This window comes from Lipotes vexillifer, unplaced genomic scaffold (genome assembly GCF_000442215.2).
Source record: "Lipotes vexillifer unplaced genomic scaffold, Lipotes_vexillifer_v1.1 scaffold905, whole genome shotgun sequence".
In the NCBI taxonomy this organism is placed as follows: Eukaryota; Metazoa; Chordata; class Mammalia; order Artiodactyla; family Lipotidae; genus Lipotes; species Lipotes vexillifer.
The window spans coordinates 832796-843692 of record NW_006796034.1 but is presented as its reverse complement, the minus strand read 5'-3'; positions in this window follow the sequence as shown (position 1 = coordinate 843692).

Sequence of the window (10897 nt, the reverse complement as noted above, 5' to 3'; positions counted from 1 at the left end):
TGCCGAAGTGTTTTCCATTGGCTCCTGATTGATTTCCTTTATCTTGTTCCAATTAACAGGTTTCTTTCCTGCTGCCTGGATTCCCTTGAGGAACATATTTTTATAATGGGTCAGACTCTGTCTTCCACCCCCTTCTGCATTGTCTCAGTGGTCTCAGTTTGGTTATTATCTGGAACCACTTGATTCCCCGGTCTGAAGATAGCATGACCTAAATTGTTTCTGTTCTCTTTGTCTGCTTCCTCTTGGGCTTTTGAAGATTGTGGCCTTTTCTTCCCCTGTTAGGAGTACATTGAGGAGGCTCTGGATTAGCCCAGGTGGGGTCGTGGGTCTGAAAGAGTCCCCTAATCACATTCAGGAACCCCTCTGGATCTTCTCTCAACCCCTTACTATAACTTTTCCAGTTATACAGATCAGAAGTGGTAAATGGAACATATACCTAGATGAGCCCTCCTTCTCTATCGGGAACCTGCCTCAAATGTAGTACTTTTCCTGGTGGGTTGTCGGACCCTGGCTGGTAATTAGTCCTGCTGCATGTACTTGCTGGCCTGGGTTCTGGGGAGGGGGCATCTTGGGCCTGTGGCCCAAATCGGAATATATGAAGGGCAGGGCGTCGGGAGGGAGCTGTAGGAGGAGGGTTAGGGAGGAGATCAAGAAGGTCCTTGCAGGGGCGGGTCAAGAACTGGTGTTACCTCAGTGGAGGAGGGTCCACATCCCTTTTGAAGGCCTTTGTTCTGATATAAGGCCATAAAAAACTGGACATAGGGAAAAGTAGACGTCCCATTTCTTTTGTCTCTCACATAGCAGGTCCAATTGTAAAATAATGTTATAATTTACAGACCCATCAATGGGCCAACTTTCCCATCTCCCAGCCAGTATTGGGGTTGGGCTGTATTACACAGGATTTGTAGCTCAGGAAATTTGGAACCAGCACCAAACTATTAATGGACTCCTCAAAAGATCAAAATAGGGGGCATCCAAATGGCATGGACTCTGATATAACGGGGGGTCCCCCTTGAATTTGTGATGGCTTGTACTTGAGATAGTTAGTCCCTCTTGAGTCAGAATGTCCCACAGAATGTTAGACAAGACTAATGGCCCAGATCGCTGGGGCAGCTGGTATTCTGTGCTGACACCAGGAGGAGAGCCCTTGGAACCTTGGCCAATAATCACCCAAGATTTGCCTCATAAGCAGAGTGGGGAGGAAAGGTCGGGTGGTGGGTGTTTCCTGTTCTTGTCAGTAGCTCACAGGGCTTCCTGATAATGGGGTTCCTGGTCCTGTGAGCAGCTCACAGGGCTCCCCAGCCCACTTTAGAGAAACTAGAGCTGCCTGGAAGAGGTCAAGTCACAGTCCCATACCTACCTTGAGACACTTTCACACTGGGACATCAGATTGAGTGTCCTCATTCCGTTTTGCCAAGTGGCCCTTATTACCTAGCCCTTTTCCCAGTCTCACCTCTTGGCTCACATGGCTGGCCACTTTCCTTTACCAAACCAAAAGTGATGACAGAGAATGCTACTGTTGACCCTGGAGGTTGGCAAGGAGGACAGAAAGCCCTGGTGCAGCCACTACTGCCTTGTATAGGGGTCCCTCTCATCCATAGGTTCCCTTCGTCCCCGGGCATCTGATACCATGAAAGGCCGGCCATAGGCAGCAGGCAGACACGTGTGAGTTTCAGTCTCCAATCCCCAATGATGCCATATTATGATCCCCTCAAGGGGGCACAGTCCAGATTACTCTGGGAGCTATACTGTGTGTGCACCACACCCAAGTGTCGGGTTCCTGGGCAGAGTTGCTCTGGGTTTGGCTGAAGGCTGCTGCTGTTTACCTCATCAGAGTATACTCAAAGGCTAGAGTCATTCATCCTCACGTGAGCCTCCCAAAGCATCTGCAGGTCTCCCTCTGGAGCTGGGGTGAGCCTGGAAACTAGTGGGTAGGTGCCGGCAAAAAGCCACCATCCGTCCCTTCATGGTCACCAAAATTTGTTATGACCTTTTTTTGTCAGGCCCCAGTAAGGGTCCTCCTGCCCGGTGTAGCTTGCAAATAGAATGAGACCAAGTTTGGATCAGAAGCAAAGGAGAGCTTTATTCTTTGATCAAAGAATGAAGAGGTGCAAGTTCTCGCTCTAGAGTACACGCTCGCCCCTAAAGGCCATTGGTGGGCTGCTTTATAGGGTTCTCATCAGTGGGGAGGGGGGCAGAGTTCTTCCAGGTTGGGTGCAACTGCCCTGCTCAGAGTGCTGCAGATCCAAATGCCAGGTGCAGCATCTTTGCACATGGCCCACCACTGCCATCTTGAACTGAAGTGTTATGTGCAGCACTTCTGCACACAGTCCACCCACAGGTGCAGCCATTTTGCACTAGGAACTTTGGCCTGAAGTGCCAGGTGCAAGGCCCCTGCATGCAGTACCCCATGAGCAAGTGAAACTAGACTAAGCACAAAGGAAAAAGAGATTAGACTTTATTACCCAGATTCTGTTTTTATTTCCTGGGAATTGTTCATGGACTTTGCCGTTGACATTTACATAATTGGTGAACTGGTTTGAGATGGAGCTTCACTTGAGGGGTCATTGGCAGTCATAACATTAAGTAAGTCCAGTGATTCTAAGTAAATAAAATACTGACAAAGCCACAGCTACACTTGTTTGAGTTGTGTCATTTGAGCCCACCAAATTATTGACTTAATCCGGACAGGTCCAACATTCTGTAATTAAAAAAAATTTTTTTTTTGTAAGGAGATTCTGGTTGCTAACAATCTAAGATTGCAGAAAGAATATAACTTTTTTATCATAAACAGTCTTTATGGAGTCCTTTTCCTTGAATTAAAAATGGGTAAATGTGTGTTCAAATAAGCACTTCACCTAAAAGATCCCAGAGCTGAGTTACATGATTCAATAAGTTAAAATTTCCAAAGATTTGCAGGTGATATCATGGACGTCAGTGTTGTATTTTCTTAGTATAAACCAATTCCACTCTTGGTGGTTCCTACAACAACGGTTGGTTTGTAGCAATCCTAAAGCCATGAAAATTAATAGGGCTTGGATGACAGTGTCTGAAGGCAAACCCTGGCACCCCAGTGGAAGACTGGCCCATCTTTTTGATCTCTAGGGTGCTCCTCAAACGCTAAGTGCATCAGAATCACCTGGAAAGCTTGAGGCCCAGATTCCTGGGCCTCACCCCCAGAGATTCTAATTGAGTGGCGTAGCCACCAAGCCTGGGAATCTTTATGTTTAACAGCTGTTCCAGGTTGATTCTGATGCAGGGGGTATGACACAGAGGGATTGGATTGTGCCTTTTTTTTTTTTTCCTACTTCCAGTATCTGAAGGTAACTTGTGCAAGGGTTTAACAACCTAGGCCATTATGGGAGCTTTCTGTGCTAGGCAGGTATTAAACTGTTTTTTGTTTTAATCTGTTTTTTAACAAGTGTATTTGTATACCAAAGACCTTTATATGCCCCTTGGAAACATTTATTCCTGGTTGAAATTCAGTCTTGAAGCCAGTGTTTTCAAGTCCAGTGAATTAAACTGTCTTACCAAAGCGGTTGGGAATGTTTTACAAATCCTACCCTTTAATCCAAATGAAAATAGAATACAGATGCCACTAAAACAACTGCAGATATAATTCATAATCTAATCAAGAGAGAACACAGCTAAGTAATATGACACGGATAACACTTCTCTACAGTGGGGAAGCAGTTGGTAAACAATGTTGCAAAAGTGCTCAGTTGAAATGGTGGTTTAGTCTGTGAAGGCTTTGTGGGAGGAGAGGAGAGAATAGTGATGCTTTCCAACTGTTTGAGTACCGCTGGGATTTTCCCTACTTGGGGTTTAGGGACTGTGAGAAGGACCTGAGGTTAGCACCTTTCCTTTCCGTCTGCCCTTAACTTTTCTAGTTATTTTCCCCCTCTTTACGATTACCCTAAAGTATAGTCTTACAGTAAAGTGTACCCTAAATCGTCCCCTTTCCCTTGCTCTCCATTTTTGCTTTCCTTTCCTTTTTCTCAGAATCATGAGTGAAGTCTGGGCCCTAGAGCCCATTGAAGGGGGTTATTTGACCTTTTAAAAAGGTGGCTGGGGCTTCCCTGGTGGCTCAGTGGTTAAGAATCCGCCTGCTAATGCAGGGAACACGGGTTCGAGCCCTGGCCTGGGCAGATCCCACATGCCGTGGAGCAACTAAGCCCGTGCGCCACAGCTACTGAAGCTGTACTCCGCAATAAGAGAAGCCACTGCAATGAGAAGCCCGTGCACCGCAACAAAGACCCAATGTAGCCAAAAATAAAAATAAATTAAATAAATTTAAAAAAAAAAGATGTCTGAGTGATACATTGACCTGCAGGCTCTCAGTCAAAGGTCTCATCTTCAGGATGGAAAGGGCACAACAGTTTGTAAAACCAACCCATTTTTCTCCTTCCTTTGCATGCCAGCAGAGGTAATTAAAGTCTACTGTGATACTTTCTGAAACAAGGAGGAAATAGGAAATTAGCAACCTGAAACTGAATTGGAATCCCAGACAAGCTGCCAACCTGTAGCTGAGTCACTAAATGGTCTGGAAACTATTTGCCATCTAGCAAGACAGAAGGAGGTTAGGATGGAAATCATCGAAAAACAGATGACTCAGTTTTCCATTTTATAAAATTTTCAATTCCAGCTGCCTGATTTCCCTGTTTAAACAAAAGGGATAAAACCATGACAGACCAGTGGCGTCTAGGATGGAGAGTTAATAGCTGCTTCCTGCATTGGTGTCAATCAAAAAGGGGATACTTTCCACTCACTGATGCGTTGGGTAACATTTTGCAGAAGCTTATGACATTGTGTACCAGGAAGAGGAGATGTAAGCCAAAGGAAGATTCAACCATGTGTTTATTTCCTGCTTTGTCAGAGACTCATGTGGTGGGAAAGAATGAGAAGGGCTATGTTTCTGCCCCAGCTTTTCTATTTACACACTATGTGACCTTGGCAGGTCATCCATCCAACCCTTCTGAGAGTGTTTGATCATCTGTGAAATGAGAATAATATCTGCATCACAAGGCAGTTGTGAAAGACAGGTGAGTTAGTATACCTGAGTTAATGTACAATGTAAGCCTGTAAAAATGTAAATATCTTTGTTGCTGTGAAGGTATTTGGAGGGGTTGGCAATGGTTACTGGGTCACAGAGAGAGGTCAGTGTATTATTATTGCATTTAGAGGGGAAATAGTGAATGTTTGAATGGACTTACCCATTATCACAGGTATATTTTTATATGTGTGAAGATGGACCTCCATTTGAAACGTTCAGTTATGTCACCATTGATTTCAAAATATTAGATAGCAAATGCATCAGCAGTAGGCGTTTCTTATCAAAGTAATAATAGCCATCATTTAATGCTCCCTTTAGACTGAGCACAGTGTTAATAAGCTCTTCTTTTCATACCATCACATTAAATCATTGCCCTATGATGTAGGAGTTATCCACAGCTGCTATCGACAACACCCCTATGCCAATAGGTATTATAATTCCCACTTTAGAGATGACGAAACTGATCAAAATTCAATTTAAAAAAATTTCCCGGGATCATACACCTAATAAGCAGTGCAATAGAGTTTCAAACCCAAGTATGTCTCACCCTAAGGCATGTGTCCTTAACTACCAAAATCTTGAAGAGAATGGAAGTCACACTATTTTCCATTGAATTGGAACAGAAGTCTTGCCTCTGTGACAAGTTGACCTTGACTTAAGCCCCTGTCTTTGAAATCAGTACATGATGATGAGAGTAGCTTAGACACCTGTACGCACACCCCCCACTTCCTCACACCTGGCTCTTATCAGCCATGAATTTGCTATGAAGGAGACGTGGGCTGTTACTGATAAAGAGTCAGAAAGCTTAGCTCTTATTCCTGCCTTATTGCTGACTACCTATGTATCTTTGAGTAAGTAATTTAAAATATGAGCCCTGGGCTTCCCTGGTGGTGCAGTGGTTAAGAATCCACCTGCCAATGCAGGGGACACAGGTTTGAGCCCTGATCCGGGAAGATCCCACATGCCGTGTAGTAACTAAGCCTGTGTGCCACAACTACTGAGCCTGTGCTCTAGAGCCCGAGCCACAACTACTGAAGCCCACGCGCCTAGAGCCCGTGCTCCGCAACAAGAGAAGCCACTGGAATGAGAAGTCTGCGCACTGGAACGAAGAGCAGCCCCCTCTCGCCGCAACTGTAGAAAGCCCATGTGCAGCAGCAAAGACCCAACGCAGCCAAAAATAAATAAAAATACAATAAATAAATTTTAAACAATTTAAAAATTAAAAAAAATAAAATATGAGCCTTAATTTCCTCTTTGAGTCACGGTCATAATGTTTATCCAGCCCACCTCACAGCGAGTTGGGAAGATCAAGTAGAATGGTGCACATAAAAGTATGTTTAGATATTAAAGAAGCTGAGGGGAGGGGGGTCTTTATTAAAAGTTTATTCAACCAGCAAGAGACTGGGAAAAGGTGTGGTGAGTAATACAGAAAAAGAAAAAAAAATCTTAATCTCCTGTAATAGTCACTCCTTTCATGATACATTTGATCATCTAAAAAAGTGTTCTTCCAAGTATGGTGTGCCTACTGGTGGGACGCAAGATTATTTTTAGAGGTACTTGAAAAATGTATTTTAATAGTTCTGTGCTCTAAAGTACTTTAGAAAAATAAAAAACCCTGTGATTTCCCAGGTTATTGTTGAGAATTCAGCTAAGTATAAAAAGTGAGTCAATTTAAAATGAATTAAATAATAAAGTACAGGTATTACTTGGATCTGGCAAACATGGTAAAAGTAGAAGGCGAATGATTTTAGGAAACACTGACAAAAGTGCTCTGTTTGAAAACACAGTCTTATCTCGGAGGAGCTTGTCAGGTCTATCTCTGATTGATCTCTCTTCATCTCTTCATGTCTTCAACAACAGTAATAATAACAGTAAAGAGCTCTGTTGACATTCTCTCCAAAGCTCACCCTGCACTGCCACCTCCCCGACTCTGTGTGAATTCACTTACCCCATAAGGAAGGCAGTTCGAGCCAATGGGTTGTTTTATTCCTTCTCCAAGAAATATGCTTTTTACCCTGCCTTACACAGAGGATTCAAACCAAAGATGCACCTCTACTCAGGGCATGAGTCTCTACTTTGAAAAGTGAGAATTTACTCCTGGTATCTTAAACATGTTTTAGAGAGAAAGCCTAAGTGCTCTGGAAAGGTTTGTAACAGCCCTACTGGGATTGATTACTCAGTTTAGGCCCTGAGTATTTGCCAGTCCCTAGATGCATCTTAGCTGCTAAAGGTTGAAAGCTAGTGACAACTATTCTACTGCAAGGTTTGTTTTGCAAGCCTTTGATACAGGGCTTTCATTTAAGATGGCTTCTCCAGGCTTGCTGAGAAACCAGTATTGACCTGATATGACTTCACAAGAAAGCAAGTTAGTCTTCTGTATTAAGGGACTTCAATGGACCATGTTCAATTTTTCTCCAAATATAATCTAGCAACTTAAACAGCTGTTAAGAGTAAAATAAAGAAGCATCATTTATTAAAAAAAAAAAAAAAAACAACCTTCAGGTATTTTCTTGAGAAGTTCCTGATCTAATACAGACATTTTCTCTCACCAGCAGTCACACAGCTAGGGGTAGTCTGAGATCCAAACCAGGGTCTCTCTGGTTCCAAAGATAGGGACTTTCCCCCCATACCACAGTCCTCGTACTCAAATCCTGATTAATATAAAGGAGTAGCACTTTTAAAATAATTTAATTTCATTAAGGAGAAAAGAGAATCAGAATTTGATTAAGCTATGGGGACGGAAGTGCTTGCACACCATTCATGGGGGCTCCAGGGAGATTTCGGGGGAACTGCTTGGACCCCCGTGCTGCCAGGGCTGTCTGTGTTTGCTAAAATGGCTAAGCCGCACTCCCACTGGGGTTGAGCAGGGACTGACACAACAGTTTGTAGCTCTGCATGTGGACCTCTTCCCCGTCCCCCTGCCCCAGAAGATGTAAAGAGGGGGGAAACAGAGGGCCAGGAGTGCTGAGTCATTAAGGAATGGGGGTGATACGGAGCTGTTTGAAGAGAGAGATTTCCCTCAACCGAGAGAGGTTTTTCTCCCTTTGACAAATTTAGCCGAAGGAATCTGACAGCAAGCCACAAGCTTTCTTTGTCAGGCTGAGCAGGCAAGAACCATGTGAAATATTTTCCCACGCCACTTCCACCACCCTCACAGAATGCTACCTAAGTAGTTTCCATTTTCCTCCTGTGTTCCTATGCTCAAGGTCAAACAGTAACTGGGAAGCTGACAGGGTTTTTGGCTGTTGTGTGGTTTTGCCACTTGGCGGGGAAATTGGAGCAAGCTCTTTCTGATCGTTGGCCCGTTGTGAGGTTGCCCACGAGACAGGCTCTGCACCTGTTGCTGAGTTATGCAGACACGCCAGGCAGGGTCTGCAGAGACTTCACTTGTTAACCTCCTGACGGCAAATGCCTGAGGACGGGTGCCACGTCTTCCTTAACGTTGTAATGAGCACACACCTTCTACACACGCACTCAAGTTATCCCTATTATTTGTCTTATTAAATGGATCACCACAAAGAACTTGTTCTGAATTAGTCCAGGTCCCTGATTCTCAGTTGTTTTTGGCACTGAAATATCTCTTTCCCTCTGCTCTTTAAGCTTGTCCCTTGCTTTGTTGCTTGCCTCTAGCCGGAGCCCTTCAGAATGTCTGGTTCTGGAAGCCGAGTTCATGATACCCTGAGGTTGCCGAGTGGCAGATCTGGCCCCAGGAGAGAGGTTCTTCAGTTGATGTCAGACTCTGGGCATAGCCAGCAGCTCAAAGCCCTGCTGAGGCTCGTGTGATAACATCCCAGACTAATGGTCTGCTATGAAACACTCCTCAGCATCCCCTAAAATTCTGTTATCTGGCAAGTATTTTGTACTTAATACCCAGAAAATGTGAAATCTCTGGGCTCTTGTGGGTTTTCTGAATGTCAAGTCAGCAGAACTCTAAACAGCTTTTGAAGTGAGTGCATAAAATGTGCTTGGAACAGCGACCTGCCTCCTCATTTCTGATAACAGCTTGATTTAGTCTCACTTATTCTGCCAGAACAGAGTCCTTTATACTGGGGTATGTGGGCTACCACCCCCGCACCTTAAAACTCCTTGAAGATTTTCCAAAGGTATCACGCCAAGATAGCTGACATGAATGCATTTCCAGTGCTTAAATTTCCATATGATAATTTCCCCAAATTGATCTGCCTTTGATGGAAGTGAGGATGCCAGTAGAAGTCCCATTGCAGTCTGAAGAATGAGAAGAAATTCAGACCAACTCCAGTAACATGGCGCTGGGTATCCAGGAAAGAGCAGGTTGAGGTGGAGGGTGAGACCCGGGAACTCAGACCTTTTTTTCCCCAGGGACAGCAGACCTTTCAAAGGGCCCTGCCCTCCCAGAGCAAGCAGAAGTAACTGTAACTGGGAAAAGAGTCTCCAGAAAACCCTTTTGTTGGTGCTGGTTATTGGTTTGAACTGTCAAGCGGAATTGATAACAAGTCTCTACCTATGATTTGCCAATTAATTAGGCAAATATAACAGCAAGTATGTGGGGGGAGGGGGATTTTCAATGAATAATTTGATTCCTAAGATTTCTACACACTGTAGATAAATTACTCTCCCATTATAAATGGCTAAACATATACTTTGCTTAACAAAAGCTCAAAGGGGGACAAAGGAAAGATGAGAAATAAATTTGGGCACGTCTGTTACCCATTTGTAATTCGCAAGGTATTTTCACATCTCATTTAATCCCCTAATATTTTTCCTTTGCCACATTTAAGATAGGAACCACTAGGGTGGGCTCCCTCTGCTCCCAGCCTCTGCTCCCTAAGTGAATCTGCACCTGCACCTTGCTGGCCTCCTTCCCACAGTATTCATGGGATGCAAGGTGTCCCTGCCCCTGCCCAAGGCTAATTCAACCTCCTCCCCTTCCCTGGGGCCCCATTAATCATCCCCACTAACTTTACCGTGTTCCTTTCAACTGGCTCTTTCCCACATATTAACATGGTCAAATCTCTCCTGTCTTCAGGGAAAGAAGACCTGCCTAACCCGATGTCCCTCTGTGCTGTCTGCATCTCACTCTTCAGTCCTCTGCTGTCTGGTTTCTGCCTCCCATAAGACTGTTCTCTCAGAGGTGAGTCATCAAATCCAGCGGACAGCTTTCAGTCTTCATCCTACTCAACGTTTCTTGAGCCATTTGGGGCTTCAGACCAATTCTTCCTCCTTGAAACCTCCTCTTTCCAGACCTTTTCCCATCATCTCTAGCTTATCCTGCTCAGGTCCCTTCACTGGGTTCTCTTCCTTCACCTGATTTTTAAGAAACTATTATTATTGAAATATAACACGCATACTGAGAAGTGTACAAATCCTAAATATACAGGCTGATAATTTTCACAAACTGAACACGCCAAAGTAACTAGCACCCAGATCAAAAGTTTCCAGTGCCCCCAGAAATGGCCCTTATACCCCTCTTCCAACCACCATGCCCCCCAAAGAGTAGCTTGAAAATCAAGCATGAGTTTTGCCTGTGTTTGACCTTTATGTATTGATAAATGTGAACTATGAATGCTTTGTATCTGGCTTCTTTTGCTTAGCATGCGTATGGGAGAATTATCCATGATTTTCTAGATGTAGTTTGTTCCCGCTCATTGCTCTATGAGCTTTGACTGAGAGAATACACCACAATTCATTTATCCATTCTTCTGTGATGGGTGTTTGGTGAATTTCCGAGGTTTTCCTATTAGAAGGCATGGTGTGATAAAACACTTATGTACCTGCTTTTTTAAATGGTGAATTCCCTAGATTTCCATCCTAGACCTCTCCCTCTACATAGTCCCCCAGTGAGAATCTGGAATATTTACAGAGTAG